At 45.7% G+C, this 13,019-nt stretch overlaps 1 protein-coding gene across 1 annotated transcript in view; it reads left to right on the top strand.

Annotated features, from left to right (window-relative positions):
• Positions 1–13,019, top strand: part of MYLK (myosin light chain kinase) — a 184,635-nt gene that overhangs the window by 34,875 nt on the left and 136,741 nt on the right. The gene's annotated exons all lie outside the window — the stretch shown is intronic.

Raw genomic sequence — 13,019 nt, forward strand, 5'->3', positions numbered from 1 at the left:
TGTTTTGCAGTACGCAGGCCTCTCACTGTTGTGGCCTCTCTCGTTGCGGAGCACAGGCTCCGGAGGCGCAGGCCCAGCGGCCATGGCTCACGGGCCCAGCCGCTCCGCGGCATGTGGGATCTTCCCGGACCGGGGCACGAACCCGTGTCCCCTGCATCGGCAGGGGGACTCTCAACCACTGCGCCACCAGGGAAGCCCAAAATGAGTTTTTATTAAAAGAAAATGAAAACTTATTAATCTGTGGGGACAAATAGAATGAGAGAGAGACAACAGCTGATGAGCCAGGTCAAGGAATTTATAGTTGATGGAAAATGAATAGATGATTGGCTGACGGGTTTTAGCTTTCTGTGTTGTGCTGTGCCTGTGGCTAGGGAGTGGGAAATAAGAAGAAGTAAGCCTGCCTGTGCCAAAACAATTCCTAAAGAGGCTGAGAAGTGGGAGGCATCATGTATTTTGAAAGCCTGGGTTGTGGAGTGAAGCTGAAAACTGGAGGATTGGTTAAAAATGTAATAAGGAGCAGTTAGGGTCCCCAATCCCCTTCCACACTCCATGTGCCGGGCCACTGCTCCTCCCCTCCACCTGAAGGATCGAAGGTTCTCTGAGGAGGGACTGAACTTGACCAACTCTCAACTCCTGGGCACAAGGCACAGCTGCAGGCAGGGTGAGGTGTTGTACTCGAAAGGGCAAGGGGCCAAGTGAAAGTCACCGTATGAGATGAGACCCCTCAAGGCCTTCCCTCAGTCAGAGTCCCAAATACTGGTAGACAGACTTAATTACTGTGTCCAAACCACCACCACCTAAGCAGGGAATCAGAAGATTTTCTCTTGGTGAAAACTGATCATCTCAAGAAACAAGATCCACAGATATGGATAGTTGAGAGTTTTTACCCATTCACACTACTGGGAGATCCAACAAATTGATAAGGCCCCACTTGTGTGCACAGAGATTTTAATTTCTTCACTCACATGCGTGAAGAGTCAGTGAAGGACCATCAGCTGTTCAAGGGAAGCCTCTGTTATGAAAGAGACAAAAAGAACCAGAAAAGGAACCAAGTAGGAACAGAAGACCACAGAAGACTTTGAAGACATTTCATCTCACCGCAGAGATAAGATGTTGCTTCCATTAAACAAGAAGAGGAGGTTATTCAAAGCAGTTTTGAAAAACTGAGAAAGAAGATTTTTTTAAAAATTAATGATAACTAAAATATTAACTTCAATAGACTGGCTGGAAGATAAAGTCAAGGAAATCTCCCAGAGAGAACAAAAAGAGGGGGAAAATAAATGAGAAAAGAAAAGAAATGTAAAGGGTCAGTCTAGTAGGGCTAATATCCAACTCGGGAATTCTGTAAAGAGAACATAGTAAAAAACAGTAGGGCTTCCCTGGTGGCGCAGTGGTTGCGCGTCCGCCTGCCGATGCAGGGGAACCAGGTTCGCGCCTCGGTCTGGGAGGATCCCACGTGCCGCGGAGCGGCTGGGCCCGTGAGCCATGGCCACTGGGCCTGCGCATCCGGAGCCTGTGCTCCGCAACGGGAGAGGCCACAGCAGAGGGAGGCCCGCATACCACAAAAAACAAAACAAAACAAAAAAAAACAGTAGAGAGAGAATTGTCAAAACACAAAAATTCCTCAAAATTGAAAGATATGCATTGCCAATAATGAAAAGACCTATTACCCAGGGTCCAATACAATGAGCGAACGAAGACCCACACCAAAGCAAATCGTCATGGAATTCTAGACTGTCGGGGATAAAGAGAAGATTCTAAAAGTTTGGACTGAAAACACACACACATGCACACCACACACCACACACCACACACCAGGTCATAGAGGAAGGACTGCCTTGGTGTTCGTTATACCTCTCACAGCAACACTGGACGCCAGAATCATTGCCTGCAAATGCCATGAAGCAATACCTTCAAAATTCTGAAGAGAAAAAGATTTTCTGCTCTAATTCCTTTCCTAGATAAACTGTAAGTTGAGTATAAAGTAGAATATTGACACTTTTGGAAATGCCAGGTTTAAAAATTTAACCTTAAGAAAGGTTAAATTGTCCTTAAGAAACCACTGGAAGGGGACATGTTTAACCAAAGTGGATGGTTAAAGAGGATGGGTGACTGAAAGTCCCTGGACCACTGTGTGTCAGACCTAGACAGCATCAAGTTTAGATTGGAGGACAATGACAGAAGATTCCAGAAGGGCTGTCTCCAAAGAAGAAAAAAATAAAAGCCACTGATGAATTCATTATCTGATGCATTTGACCATAGCTGAGAAGAATTTTATAGTTCTCTTGAGAAGTTGGGTTCTTAAAAAACAAATCAAACCAAAAGTATGGCAGGTATTAACTCCGGGAAAAATGTAATTGTAATATACTATGTAGCTTGGCAATGAGCAAAGTTAAAATGAAGCAAACACTAACACACTGGCTTAATAAAAATTCGGATGTGGTTATTGGGGGTGGGGTGGGGGGAAGGGTTTATGTGGGGGAAGATTTGAGGGCTGAAAGCTCATATTCCATATAGAGATGTTAAGAAATAAAGTCTAAAATTAAAAAGAATAAAATAAGTAGTTGTGTAAGGCTGTTATTTAGAAATACAGGAAAAAAAAAATACCAAAAGAAATGGCTAAAAGACTTGAAGGTGATTTCCTGAAGGAAGTGGAAATTGGGGGTGGGAGGGGTAGAGCAGAGGCCTGCTTTTTTTTTTTTTTTTTTTTAATGACTTAATGTACATTTTGACCATGTACCTGTCTTGGTGAGAGTGAAAACAGTTTAAGACAGCATGTTTGATTGTGTTTTTCAGCCCAGTGGGCAGTCAGACACTGACGTTGCCTGGGGAGCAGCTTTCGATTCCTTATCTGGCATGGTTCTCTATGCAGATCAGGGTATCTTTGAGCGGCAGGGCCTGGGGAGGACATTCTGCCATAGAAAATTGGGGGTGGGAGGGGTAGAGCAGAGGCCTGCTTTTTTTTTTTTTTTTTTAATGACTTAATGTACATTTTGACCATGTACCTGTCTTGGTGAGAGTGAAAACAGTTTAAGACAGCATGTTTGATTGTGTTTTTCAGCCCAGTGGGCAGTCAGACACTGACGTTGCCTGGGGAGCAGCTTTCGATTCCTTATCTGGCATGGTTCTCTATGCAGATCAGGGTATCTTTGAGCGGCAGGGCCTGGGGAGGACATTCTGCCATAGAGTAGCAAACTCACACAGCTGCGTTCTACCCTTTGTGCCAGGTATTTTCTGACAACATCACAGAGACCCCCTCCTGGCCGTACGATGCAGGCAGCCTGCAAGGTCCTGCTGCCAAAGCCCCACCTGCTCCGCCACCTCCCTCTCAGGCTGCCACCTGGGCAAGTCCAAGCAGAATGCAGGCTTTGTGCGATGACATGCATGCGGAGTGGGTGGTCAGCGGCTGCCAGGGGAGCCCATTTAAGCCAAGGGGGCCAAGCCGAGATGTTCTCAGGTTGTTGGGACCCTCTGGTCACTTTGGCCCACCTTTGCTTTTAAACAGAATCGCCTTATATTCTTTGAGAGTCCTCATAGGCCAGGACCTTCCCAGTACAATCTGTGGCCCGTTTTTGAGTCTTGTGGCATCTGGGCTGTGCTGTTTGAGGGGTTGTGAGCCATTGCCAAGTGGGCTGTGCGTTATTTGGGGAGGAGCCCTGTCCTCCATTTCTTCTGCCAGTGAAGTATGTCTCTCTCTCCCCAGATCCAACCATGACTGGCCAGAAACTTCAGATTTATTACCCCAGATTTATTTCCTTCCCAAAACTTGCCCATGGCCTTGAAATTCCAGGGCTGCATAAGTCAGTGAGGCAGAAATCAAGGGGATGGTCTCTGTCTCAGAGTTGCACGTGGTATTACAGGAGTGGAATGATGGTGCAGACAAAACTATGGAGTGGATATTTGTTTTAAAATGTGCTTTGTGATGTTACATAAAATCAATGATCACTTTTCAAAAGGGATTTGCTCTTTAAATAAAAATAATAAGCCAGTTCAGCTAAGGTAGAAGGTGTTTTCAGTTTAAAGGGTTAGGTTTTTATCTAATTAAGGGTGTGATGCCTCGAAGTTGTCTATAAGAATTCGAGTTGTGGGGCTTCCCTTGTGGCGCAGTGGTTGAGATTCTGCCTGCCGATGCAGGGGGCACGGGTTCGTGCCCCGGTCCGGGAAGATCCCACATGCCGCGGAGCGGCTTGTCCCGTGAGCCATGGCCGCTGAGCCTGCGCTTCCGGAGCCTGCGCTCCGCAATGGGAGAGGCCACGAAAAAAAAAAAAGAATTCGAGTTGTGTAAGATGAGGCTCAGCAAGCCCAGAAGTTCACAAAGTAGTGGTATTTCTCAGGGCAGAAATACAGCTTCATGCTGTTAAAGCTGGGAGCTGAATGGATTCTAAGGTAACTTATAAGGAATTACCGACTGAAGAAAAGAAGAGACAGAGGATCTAACCTTTACTGCCGATGCAGGGGACACGGGTTCGTGCCCCGGTCCGGGAAGATCCCACATGCCGCGGAGCGGCTTGTCCCGTGAGCCATGGCCGCTGAGCCTGCGCTTCCGGAGCCTGCGCTCCGCAATGGGAGAGGCCACGAAAAAAAAAAAAAGAATTCGAGTTGTGTAAGATGAGGCTCAGCAAGCCCAGAAGTTCACAAAGTAGTGGTATTTCTCAGGGCAGAAATACAGCTTCATGCTGTTAAAGCTGGGAGCTGAATGGATTCTAAGGTAACTTATAAGGAATTACCGACTGAAGAAAAGAAGAGACAGAGGATCTAACCTTTAGAATTTGTTAATATACTATTGTACATATGCTATCTCATTTGATCAGAAACTTGTCCATGGAAGTGGATACTGATATCATCCTATCTTACAGTTGTATAAACAGGGTCAGATAAGTAACTTGCCCAAAGTCAGGCAACGGTTGCTTGGTGCAGCCAGCATCCAACACAGGTCTGTCTGATTCCAGATGCCATATACCTTCTTGAATTAGGACTCTTGTTTGCCAGTGACAAACCAACTCCATGGGTTAAGTGAAAGACATGTATTGTCTCATATGACTGAGTGGATGCCAGGTCTGCCATAGCTCTGCCAGGCTGTGCCTCCATCTCTTCTCTTCTTCACTGTGTATGTGATGTCTTATTTTGCACATGGCTTCCTTCCCTTAGGTGGAGGCAAGAAAACAGGGGGCAGGGATGGGAAAATATGGCTGTGGACAGATAGCTTCAGGCTTACATCTTCCCAGCTTGGGGTCCCTGTGAAGAGACAGTTTGGTCTCCCTTTATTCTAACTGAAATTGCAGGGAAGAGCTCTGATTGGCTGACGTGGATCATGCTCATTTTGGAAGTCTGAGCGTTTTGGCCAGGAGGCGGCTGCCTAATGCATCTCCACCAGACTCACCCGTGGTGGGCAGAGAGGTGACAGAGAGGTGAGTCTGCTATCTCCAAGGAGTAGCTTACACTGGGAAAGGTAGGCAGGAGATCCTGAGCAAACCAAACAAAACCAAGCCACAGCACTAATTTGTTAAACTTCTGTGATACCACATGCCTCTTATTAATATTTTAATGTATCTGAGAGTATATCTCAACTTGGCAGTAGAAACTGGAGAGTGAGCTCCCAGGCCAGCTTCACCAGCTGGAAATGCCGTGTCCTTGGATACCATCCTGATGGGGGTAAAGCCAGAACTCAGGGCTTTGAGTAGAGAGGCTTGCAGTAAGGCTGGAATCCCACAGCCATCCCACAAGGACTACAGTTCAAACAGAAGAACACTTGTTTTTATAGGAAAACTCTGAATTTGGAAAAACTAGGAAAACCTCAATGTGAGAGTTTCCCTATTACACTTAGAATTCTATTTCTTTGTTGGACTGCTTCAGAATTCTAGGTGCTTGTGTCATTGAAAAGGAATCAGGGGCTTTCCTGGTGGCACAGTGGCTAAGAATCTGCCTGCCAATGCAGGGGACATGGGTTCGAGCCCTGGTCCGGGAAGATCCCACATGCCACGGAGTAACTAAGCCCGTGCACCACAACTACTGAGCCTGCGCTCTAGAGCCCATGAGCCACAGCTACTGAGCTCGTGAGCCACAACTAATGAGACCGCGTGTGCCACAACTACTGAAGCCTGCACACCTAGAGCCTGTGCTCTTCAACAAGAGAAGCCACTGCAATGAGAAGCCCACGCACCGCAACAAAGAGTAGCCCCAGCTCACCGCAACTAGAGGAAGCCCGCGCAGCAACAAGGATACAACACAGCCAAAAATAAAATAAATTAAATAAATAAATTTTTTTTAAAAAGAAAGGGAATCAAAAAGTTGCATGCATTGATAAGGTGAGCTAGATAAAAGGAAATCAAGCTTTTTGTTTGAAACATTCAAAAGGGCCTGAGGTATAACCCAAGACTGCCAAGCTATAGCCTGTCTCGTACTCTCTGTGGGAGAAACAGGATGTTCTCAGTCTGGCAGATGTAGGGATATGGGGTTGTCTGTGTCTTGGGCCAGAGGAAAAGAAAATTTGCCATAGAAAGTGAGAGTGCAAAAAACTAAAAATCAAGTTGCCATATAATCCAGCAATCCCACTCCTGGGCATACATCTGGACAAAACACTAATTTGAAAAGATACATGCACCACAATGTTCATAGCAGCATTATTTAAAATACCCAGGACATGGAAACAACCTAAATGTCCATGGACAGATGAATGGATAAAGAAGATGTTGTATATATACACAGTGGAGTATTACTCAGCCATAAAAAGAATGAAATAATGCCATTTGCATGTACATGGGTGGACCTAGAAGTTATCATACTAAGAGAAGTAAGTCAGAAAGAGAAAGACAAATACCATATGCTATCACTTATATGTGGAATCTAAAATATGACACAAACAAACTTATCTGTGAAACAGAAACACTCACAGACATTAGAGAACAGACTTATAGCTGCCAAGTGGAAGGAGGGGAGGGGGAGGGACAGATTGGGAGTTTGGGATTAGCAGATGCAAACTGTTATATATAGAATGGATAAAAAACAAGGTCCTACTGTATAGCACAGGGAACTATATTCAGTATCCTATAATAAACCATAATGGAAAAGAATATGATAAAGAATGTTAAAAAAAGAAAAGAAAATGAGAGTGGCTGATCACAGATAGAGACTTTCAGCATCTTTCCCTGATGACCCAGGTGGCATTCTCTGGGCCAATTTGAGGAATGATTCTCTGCATTCTGCTTTTGTTTTTCATGGAACTGCTTTGGTCCTCGCTGTTTCACAACTTGAACTTAAGGGCAGGGAGCATCCAGCAGTTTAAGCCTCTCACTAATTGCTGTTTTTAGCTGGTATGATCTCTTCCTGATCGGTTCTGTGGGTTCAGTTAAGGCTTTTGACTGTTGGTTAATGGGATTATTCAAAGCCTTAATTAAGTTCCGCCTGTCCAGTGGACCATGTGCCAGTTGCTGACACAGACCCAGGCCGCTAAGCTCGGTCATGCCATGCCCATGGCTCACCCTTCACTCTCCACTCTCATAATATACCCGTGATGTAAGTTTCATAGGCATTTTCTGTGGTTTGATTTGCCGGGGGTGTTAATGTTTTAATTCTCCTTTCTGTACATCCATGTCCATTTATTATCCGGGTGAGCTTATACTTGGAGATGGGACAGAGAATTCTTCTTCAACGCATTCTTCAGCATCACTGATTAACTTCCTATTATTTTTCACTTTTTAAATCACCAGCCCTGTTCTACTCATTTATCATAGGAGAATTTCTTTAGTATAGAAGAAGCTGCCTTGAAACAGGGGAAGAGGTTCAGAGTGATGTGCTACAGACAGGCCGGCAATCATAGGAAGCATGGAGACAGTTGTGTTGCAGAATCAGCTTTGTCCAGCTTGCGGGGGGTGAGGTGGGGCATCTGTCCAGCAGGTTTCCTTAATTTCCCATTCTTTAGGCTCAGCCTTTCCCATCATCGATTCAGTTACTCAACAGGTTTCAAAGAAATACTTATTGAAAACCCCTCCATCTGTTGTTCCCAGCCCCAAGGACTTCTCGGCTCACTGCTCACGTCTTCTTTGTGTATCTTCCCGACTCTCCAGTGTCCTGCCGGGCTGTCTCCTTTCACCCTGGCCTTAGGGTAATCCTGGTTTCACTCGTTTTGGTCTCCCTCTGTCCCCAGTGTGGGCAGAGTCTCAGTTTCATGTCCTGCCCAGCTCTGCACTGCAGCTGTGTGGGCTTGCATTGTGCAGACAGGGACAGGCCCACCCAGGAACAAAAGACGTGCAGGAGATCATCAAAAACAGCAAAATCACCCCCTTTCTACCACTCACCGAGCTGAGAAAGCAGATGTGTTGCTCTGAGTCTTGTAGGGGTTGTGGAGGCCAGAGAACCTGGCCCTGTTCTGGGCTTATGCTCTGGTAGCCTGTCCTGGGCAAACTGGAATTAACTGCAAGCCCTTCACACACATCAGAGAAAAATGAAGAGACAGTGCCCTTAAGAATGTTTCACTTTCAATCATTAAGTAGATCTTGAGACAGCACCAGGTTCTGAAAAACTCTCCAGCACGGCCGGCTGGTGTGACGTGGCAGCGAGCAGCTGCCCGCCTGCAGGCCAGCTTTCCCCTCACCATCCAACACACACAGGATGAGCCCCTGTTCCTTTTAAAGGCCTTTTGAGGCTGTAAAGGCTCTTGGGGACATTTTATGGCACTGGAGCACAGTTTTACTATTTTAAATTATTATAGGGTTTATGGTTACTATATCTTTATTTGTATGACAGATTGTCGCCTATGCCCTTGATTTATTTGATCTCAGGCTTTTGTTCAAGAACACAACCTCCAATCTAATGTGGTTCACTGTGGCAAAAATATGATTCTCCTTAGAATGACCCTCTTTGGGGCCATTTCCAAAAACTCATTATGGTGACAAGTCAGGGCTGCCCACTCATGTTCACAAGCCTTTTTCCTTGCGGTCACTTGATTTTCCCTTATGGAGGATTAGAGAGTATTAAGGCTGTGGGCTGGGGCCCAGGGTAGACTGGAGGGAGAGGAAAGAATCTTCCCCCAGAAGCTAAGTGGGTCACTATTTAGATCCAGACTATTTCAGGAATGGAAGGAGCCTGAGCTATCAAGAGCTGTTTTCTCTTCAATGAAAGGAAGGAATTACAACCTGAAGAGGCTAGGAAGACAGGTCAGACCCAGGACTCAGGCCTGGCTCTTACACTGTCTTCTCTGTTCCACACTGACTTTCCTAGGCTTGTCTTGGGCTTGTGCATGGCACCCATCCCTGTCTATCTTAGACCTTTGGAGTATTTCTGCCATAACAGAAATACCACAGACGAGGTGGTTTCAACAACAGAAATTTATTTCTCACATGTTTGGAGGCTGGGAAGTCCAAAATCAAAGCACCAGCAGATTCAGTGTCTGGAGAGGTCCAGTTCCTGGTTCATAGCTGGCCAGCCTCTCACTGTGTCCTCACATGGTGGAAGGGGTGAGGGAGCTCTCTGGGATCACTTTTGTAAGGGCACTAATCCCATTCATGAGGGTTCCACCCTTCTGACCTAATCACCCCAAAGTCCCCATCTCCCAATATAATCACATTAAGGGTTCGGATTTCGACATGAACTTTGGAGAGACACATTCAGTCTATAGCACTGTCCTCCTGTTACTCCAAGGAAACAGCCCAAGACTTGCTTATGGGATGGCCATGACTTTTGTGAGTTCTTTGGCTTTTTTCCCAAAGTGGGGAGCAGATATTGCTTTAACCTAGAGGAGGCTTAGGGTCTATTAGAGATAGACCCTTATTAATGCTTTGGATTCTATAATATTTATGTCACCAAAAAAATGAATTTACAGTGAGGCACAGAGAGAAAGCCACTCAACTTGGAGACCAAAATTGTGGTCCCAGATCTGCCGCTTTATCACTGGCAAATCATCCACTTCTCCAGGCCTCTTTCCTTTGCTCTCTGGGTTTAATAATATGATTGGCGTTGCGTGCTGTCACAGACACTTTTGGTACCCCACCCAGATCCCCTGCACCAGGCTGCTACACCCATTCCCAGCTGCTCTGATTGTTGACTTAGACCTGGGTTCCTGAACCCCTATCTCAGGTTCTGCTTCCTGGGAACGCAACCCAAGACACCTCCCTTGTAGTGTTGCAAGAATCAAATAAGATTCATATGTGGAAGACCTCTGAAAGCTAAAGTATCACTGGGTTTTTACTGTGGTCTTAGACTGAGCTGTAAAAAATCCCCCATCTGTGGCTTCTTGGTGGAAGGCCCGTGATGAAGGCAGATAAGGCGTCCGGGGAAGGCAGGGCTGCTGTCACACAGCCACGGGTGTGAGTCCAGGCTTCTCTTCTTTCCCCACCCAGGAGCCCAGGATAGTGGGCCAGCAATAAAAAATGAGTTTACTTGAAGTTGAGTAATTTTTAGGTAACATTAGGTAGTAGCTGAACAAGTTTTTCTATATTGGGTGGATGAGAATTGGAGCTGAAAATCATTCAGACCTTGGAAGGGAAAAAGGTCATAGAAATTCCTGCCTTTGCTTCAGATGCAGGGTGTACAAAAGTCCATTGCAAACCACAGCTTTCTAAGTGGTACCAATTTCAGCATGTTTAAAAATCCCTGGATATTTATTTTAATATATAAGGGTGTTGCAGAGGTGGATCTGTTGGTGTGGGGTGGAGGGGAATGTATATGTATGTAGAAAATGAGAGGGACTTCCCTGGTGGTGCAGTGGTTCAGAACCCCCCCTCCAACACAGGGGACTTGGGTTCGAACCCTGGTGAGGGAACTAGATCTCACATGCATGCTGCAACTAAGGAGCACACATGCCGCAACTAAGACCTGGTGCGACCAGGATAAATTAAATAAATAAAAATTGAAAATGAGAGGAAAATGGAAAGGGAAAGAGGGATCTGTGTCCCTGAGGTCTGGAGCACTTGTAATGTCCCCAGTTAAACATTAACGCCTCAGGCCCTGGTGGCCACAGAGTTGGCACCGCTGCAGGGGGCCAGAGTACTTGCTCGTGGAATGCTAAGGACACCTTTGGTGAAGTTAATAATTCATCTCCTCCCAGTCCCAGGGTTCTGCACTGCCTTTCTCTGACGCTGACAGAAGGCCACCTGATCATCTGGAGGTGAGGCTGGCTCTGCCTGACAGGATGGAGGAGAAGATGATGATTTGCAGATTCACTATATGACCAGACTCCCAAGGGGCTTCCTTCTGTGGGAAAGAGTTTCTTTCCTTAGTTGTTTCCTGAAAATACGCTTTCACAGAGAAAAAGAATGCTTTAACAGAGTGATTTTCTGATATTCCTTGGCATGAACCTTTGTGCCAAGATAGTGCCACAAGGTGATGTGTTTTATACGGATATGTGGCATTTGCTACCTTCAAACATGCATAATGTTTTTTTTGTGTACCACTTTTATTTCCATTTCTAGGTTTAAGTACCCTGAGGGGCTCCACAGATTAATGAATGGTTGTGCTATACATTCATTTTACAGGCACACGAATATAAAAGGAACACATATTTTCATTTAAATTTTTTTCTGTTTTACAAAGGTCAGGGGTGTTATTTGCAGGAATATCAGAAAATGATAGTTAAGTAAAAGGAAAAGAGAGACCTAGAGGCAATCGCTGTTAACACTTTGTTTCATATTATAATAGGCATTATAATATGCATGTACTCCCCCTTCAACAGCATCACCCTGAGATAGGATATGTGCTTGGTGGGGCTGCAGTGGCCAGGCATGACGGCACAGCCACCTCCCCTCCCTTTTCTCCCACGTGCTGATAAAGCATCCTCTCTGACCTTGCTGGGGCGTAGAAGGAGGATTATTACTGTAGGTCACTGAAGGCTTTCTTTGTAAATGTAATTTGGGGTCATCCAGGGAATTTTGGTTTGGCTTCATCTGTATCTATGCTCTCTTGTCTTGGAGTGGATACGTGGATGAAAGCTACTGTTACAACCTATTTGTAACGCCAACAATTTCTTTCTCAGGAGGTTTCTGTGATGTCTTCTGTGCATTTCCAGTGCTAAAATCCCCCAGTTCAGGTCCCAGGCTGTGCATTGATGGGCCAGTCTGAGCCCTGCTCCTCCGAAGATGAGTCCGTTCCAAAGGGCCTGTTGAGTTTCAGGGGTTTCAGCGCCCTTGGGGAACTTTCTCTGAAACTCCAGGTGATTTCTTGGAATTTGTCTCTCTCTGCCTTTTCCCCTCTTTGGGGAAATATCTTCTCTCTGAACAAGTTGCTGTGAGGCTCAGATATGCTAAGTATTTAGAAAAGTGCTTAACACTTAGCACTCAACAGATGTTAGCTGCTAACTATTTGTAGAGAAAGAGTGGTCTAGGGCAGCACCGCCTGATAGAAACGTCAAGCAAGGCATGTATGTAGCTGTACCTTTCCTAGTAGCCACATTAAAAAAGTAAAGAGAAACGAGTGAAATTAGTTTTAACAATATATTTTATTTAGCCCAATATGTCAAAATGACTATCTTTTCAATATGTAATCAGTATTTTTATTTTTTTATTTTTTATTTTTTATTTATTATTTTTTTTTGTGGTATGCGGGCCTCCCTCTGCCGTGGCCTCTCCCGTTGCGGAGCACAGGCTCCGGACGCGCAGGCTCAGCGGCCATGGCTCACGGGCCCAGCCGCTCCGCGGCATGTGGGATCCTCCCAGACCGGGGCGCAAACCCGGTTCCCCTACATCGGCAGGCGGACGCGCAACCGCTGCGCCACCAGGGAAGCCCCAGTATTTTTAAATTATCGAGGTAGTTTACATCCTCTCTTCATACTAACTCTTCAAAACCCCACGTATAATTTACATTTACAGTGCAGTTACAGTGCAACTCAGGACCAGCCACAGTTCAAGCGCTCAGCTGCCATGTGTGGCCAGTGGCTGCCATACTGGGCAGCTCAGATCTAGAACCTTTGCTACCCAAGGTGAGTTCTAGGGACCAGCAGCCTCAGCATCATCTGAGAGCTTGTCTGAACGGCAGAATCTCAGGCCCACCCCAAACCTATAGAAGCAGAATCTGCATTTTCAACAAGTGGT

This window comes from Physeter macrocephalus, chromosome 1 (assembly GCF_002837175.3).
Source record: "Physeter macrocephalus isolate SW-GA chromosome 1, ASM283717v5, whole genome shotgun sequence".
Taxonomy (NCBI): domain Eukaryota; kingdom Metazoa; phylum Chordata; class Mammalia; order Artiodactyla; family Physeteridae; genus Physeter; species Physeter macrocephalus.